Here is a 5,499-nt window from a genome sequence, read left to right as displayed (position 1 = left end):
GATTCTGGGCTGAGCAGATAGTAATTATTTTGTGAGCCTCTGGATCCATAGGTGACGGGGAAGGTTTTTGTGGAATTTGGGTGCGTTTCTGGGTGATGCCTGCACAGGCTTTGTTTTTTTGAGTTGTAGTGGGAGACATGTCATTGTTTTACCAGTTGTAAGGAGAAGCCTGTCCAGTCCCAAACAGGAACAGTGGCATTTAACAGAAACTTCACAGTAAAATGCCTGGGGCTTGCCTGCTTGCATAAATAAGTTTTCTTCCAGATTCAGTAGAAGTAGGGAAGCAGCAGAATTTGTGTGGAACTATACACCACTCACAGGAGAAAGCAGGGAATTGTTCTCTGAGACTTGTGGAAAATAGTTATAACTGTGTTTAAATTCACCAGTAGCACAGTTTTTGTGAATACACTGGAATATAGCAGCCCAAGTCTGTGAGCAGGATTTGCCCTCTGAGGGTATGCTTGCACTGTGTAACACACTGCAGTCACAGGAGGTGCTGTGAGGTCTGTGTCATTTTTGCATCAAGGTGAATGCAACAGCCTCTGTCGGATCTTGGGGTGACATGGCCATGACTTCTGCAAGCAGCTGTGAGTGCAGACTAGCTCCTGGTAGGGACTCATTGTATCCCTCAGATGAGTATGTACAAATAACAAGCAAGGCTGCTAAAAATAGGTATTCTTTCTCCCAGCATTAGGACTGCGTCAATACTTCAGTTATTTGGCTGAGTATCTTTGAAAAATAGTCTTACAGCAAGGAAAGTGTTATGCTATTCTTAGGGTCATACCTATAGATCCCTTTCAATATAGGCAGGTCCATGGTGCTCCTGTAGAGATGCTCAGTGAGTAGAGTCACTATGCCAGGAGCACTCCTGGTGTAGACCCTCTGACATCTGGAACAAAGCCAGCAAAAGCTTGGAGCTTCAGAATGAGTGGGAATGCAAAGCAACAAAATCATAGGATCACAGATTGGTTTGGGCTGGAATGAACCTTAAAGATGATCCAGTTCCAAACCCCTGCCATGGGAAGGGACACCTAACCCTTGATTAGGTTGCTCATCCAACCTTGCCTTGAACACTTCCAGGGATGGGGTATCCACAACTTCTCTGGGCAGCCTGTGTCTCACCACTCTTTGAGAAAAGAGTTTCTTGCTCACATTTAATCTAAATCTATCCTTTTTCAGCTTAAAGGCTTTAACAGCTTGGTGTTGTCTGCAGTCTTGCTGAGGGTGCACTCAGTCTCACTGTCATATTTGCAGTTTAGTAAGATAAACTTGTCAGCTTACTATTTACTTCATTAATGAAATGGGGATGTTCCTCCCTTGAAGCATGCATGATGTGGCTTCTGCTGCTGTTTTTCCCTTTACACATTCCTCCCCAATTCTGATAGTGGCTTAGCACCGTTTGGAGAGGATGATGCACTTCCCCAGGACACTGTCATTTCCTTGCCATTCTCTCTCTCACTCTTTCTCTCCCCCATTGCCTTTTATTCTATTCTCATGCAGTTAACCTACAAGATAGTGACTTTGGAATGGCTTAGCAGAGGCTGTCCTGCCTGTTTTACCAACAAACTATTGCTGATGTGGCAGGGACTAATGCAATCACACTTATTTGTAAGTTGTACTGACTTTTTCAGTTGATGCCATAAATCAGTAGGTTTTAGGTTTTTTGTTTGTTTGTTTGTTTTTGTCTATTTGATTTACACATTTCCTACTGTAAAGTTTTTCATGCATAGATTGCTGTGTAGCACATATGAAATTACTTCCTTTAGTCAACTGTCTCTGACCTCAGAGTCCATCAAGCACAGTCCGAAAGCTCCCATTTTAAAACAAAAATGCCTCCAGAGTAAGGTTTCTAACCCTCACAGAGTAGATTAATTCATGGAATATTTCTTTTAAGTAATATTTTACAGGAAGGTAAGTACATTTTCTAGTAGATTTAATTGTTAAGATGTTTTTAGTGAGAATGAGCTCTTGCTATTACTAATGAATAAGGCAGCTGAAATTCCTATATATCTACTGCCTAAATTAATGTTCAGCTTCTCAAAGCGTTATGGCAGTTATAATGTGCAAAGTATTTCTGAAAATTGTGAGAGAGATAGAAGAGAATAAATTGTCTGGAAATGCTAGTCTGTGGAGAAGTTCTAAATATGTCAGCGGTAAAAAACAAAACCAACAAAAATATTTGGAAAAAGGCATCTGTTTTCTTCTTGTAAAGTTGTTACTGCCAGAAAAATATCATATGAATGCCACATGCTACTAAGACTCTTTGTCTGTATTTTCTGTACATAACATAACAGAGATGGTGGTGGTGATATCTAGTATACAAACCAGTACAGAATCCAGTCATAGGATTGTAGGTATCCCACAATCCTCCCACAATCCTTAGTTCTCTGGAGTCAAATCTTGCCAGTGAAATGGTTGTGGTTTTTTTTTTTTTGTTTGTTTTGTTTTGGTTTTTGGGTTTTTTGTTTGTTTGTTTTTTCCCCTGAAACTTAACACTGACAATTAATGTCAGCACTATCAGCTGTATCATATCTACTTGGTATTTCTGTTGTCTCTATGTGTCCATTACCCAGGACTGTCATGAACAACTATCACAGTGGTCAAATCTGTCCGGCATAACACAACGGATTTTCTTTAATCAGTGCTATCTGAATGACAGCACCAGGCTCTTTCCTCAGTATGCTTTTATAAACCTATAATGCTTTTATATTTTCACTTTCCCACTAGGAGATTGTTTCCAGCAAGAGTTGATAGTTATCAGTAAGGTTGTACTTATGCTCATAAATGAATAAGTCGTATTTCTTGCCTGTCTGCTCTCTTCTCTTCCCCTTCTCCTTTCCCTTCCATCCCCCTCCCCCTCTCCTCTCCTCTCCTCTCCTCTCCTCTCCTCTCCTCTCCTCTCCTCTCCTCTCCTCTCCTCTCCTCTCCTCTCCTCTCCTCTCCTCTCCTCTCCTCTCCTCTCCTCTCCTCTCCTCTCCTCTCCTCTCCTCTCCTCTCCTCTCCTCTCCTCTCCTCTCCTCTCCTCTCCTCTCCTCTCCTCTCCTCTCCTCTCCTCTCCTCTCCTCTTCTTTTTTTCCCCCCTGCTCTACTCTAGAGGTTGGCATTATGCAGAGACAGGCAGTTAAATCATTTAATACTCTTTTTATATTTAATGTCTTAACTAATAAGTCTCAAAAACATTTTTTTTTCACCCACTCTTTTCTGTTAGTTTCACCTTTTTTTTTTTAGTTGAATGGGCAAATCTGTACAGAGGAAGGATGGTATTCTTCCTGTTTCATAAAATCCTAAACCTTATGGCTCTTTTCTATGTAGTTTGTAGCTGACTTTTTAGGTATTTCTGCCTTCTTCTGCAAGCAGTACAGAAATGGCTTCCAAGTAGATAAGATTAATTTTCTTCCCCTTCCATATCTGTCCAAGTTTCCTAATATTTTCTCTAGTCTGAAACATGTATAAGTTTCATCTAGAGAAAAGTGGCAGAATGCTAATACAAATTGTCAGAGATATTGTTCCAGATTCTGATATGCCATTCTGGATTGCTATAGCATGGAGCCCAGGGCGGAGAGAAGGAGAATTCCTCCACTGAGACACTGGGGGAGAAAGAAGGAAGCAGCAAAAGTGAGAGTGGGAGAAAGAGTGAGGTGGAAAAGGAGGAAGAAGAACAAAAAAGAAACTTAGAAAAAAGTGGCTGCTCCTGAGACAGCTTGAATAATGCTTGAGATAGAGACAGATTTTATCAGTGTGGTAAAAATAAGTCAGTGTTGAAATTAATCTGTGAAGAAGCAAATTATTTATCATAACACTTACTAGGCATTTCATGAATTTTGAATAAGTACACTTGAATTTTTTCAAGCAATTTTAAAAGATGCAAAGATGTGGATACAAAATGTCCACAAAATCAGGTAATATTTCAGCAGGATACCAGTGACATTACTTAAGAGGTTTAGTGATGTTTTGCAACTAACAGACTTCCTCAGTTCCTGAAGTCAGATATGTAAAATAATTTATAACACATGGATGCAATTTATAATTTATTGCTATGTTTTATTGTCAGTCTTTAATTCTATCTTTCATTAAGGCCATTTGAGACAATCAGCAACACTAATATTTCTCTGCTATTCGGACAGGTTTTCTGGGTATTAAATGTTTTTGAATAGAAGACTGGCATTTCACAAATACATGTTATTTTCACATTTCATTGTGTCACATTCTTGTATCCTAAGAACCCCAAATTTTGGGTGTGTCTGCAGTTGAAATTCTGTTTTTGCATACAAGCCTTGAAGGATTGCTTGTACTTTTTCAGAATATTTCCTGTTTACTTCACAGAACTTCTGTACACCAGACTTTGTTAAATTAGATAGATCAATGAAGGTAGCTGATTCAGTTAACTTACTTAGAAGACTTAACTTTCAGCAAAGTGTAGTTCTTTTAATTCAATTTATTTTAATTTATTTCTCTCTCAGGTTCCACTCATACTACCTGCCTAAAGATGTCCATTCATACATGTTAGGAAGGTAAAACCTAATGTGGAGTTAAACTGGGCAAGCTCTTCTATAAAATTTTTACTTCGCCAGAGCCCTCTGTGTGTTTCCAGACACTTCACACTTCATAGCCATTGAGAAATGCAGCTTTTTGACAGGGTAAAAAGCCCATAAAGGTGAAACACAAGAGTGTCTGCATGCTGCCGAGCTCCTTACCTTTCACAGTACTCCCATGCAGTGTATTGTGTATGAATGTGAGCACAGAGCCGAGCAGCAGAGTGTGAGATGCAGAGCAGGCACTGTCCCCCCCAGGGATCAGTTCAGAGTTAGGCAAAGTCGATGGGAGAATAAACAGTGCAATATGGTTTGAGGCATAGTGAAAGCTTCAAAACATCTGTATGCACAGCTTTCTCTGCAGTCAGGACTCTGTATGACTGGAGCCCTTCGTAGGAAAAAATTCTCTCTTAAAAATGCCAATAGAGAGGTAGGTGTTGCTCATATTTGCTGCTGAAGGACCTCTGCATATTGCATTAGGAGGACATTTACAAGGACCAAGAGGCAAGTTGTACAGCAGAAAACTGACACCTAAGCAAAGAATAACTATTGTGTTTTGAAGCTTGCAGAGGAACAAGTGCTAGATAAATGCATATGACAAACAGACCTTGTTTGATCTCTCTAAGAAGATTTGACAAGTCAGACACACAGGAGCCATAAATTACCTGTAATGGCAAAAATTACATCAGTTATAACCTTTTAAGCAGTTGTGCCTCATACAGCATCAATTCAGAGATAGCAATCTAAGGAGAACCAATCTCTCTATACACATTTGCCTTGTTATATACAACTACAAGAGTAAGCTGTGTCTGATTTTCATAAGACATGATAGTAATCTAACCGTTCTAGGCTCCATAACGCAAACCTGCACAGATAGCTGGCTCAGACTCTAACTGATAAACATACTAGGCCAGGAAAACCATTTTTTACTTTATAAAAGAAATGGGGGTAGGATTGAGATGTCATG

The sequence above is a fragment of the Gallus gallus genome, chromosome 2 (assembly GCF_016699485.2).
Source record: "Gallus gallus isolate bGalGal1 chromosome 2, bGalGal1.mat.broiler.GRCg7b, whole genome shotgun sequence".
Lineage (NCBI taxonomy): Eukaryota > Metazoa > Chordata > Aves > Galliformes > Phasianidae > Gallus > Gallus gallus.
This window is presented reverse-complemented; position numbering follows the sequence as displayed.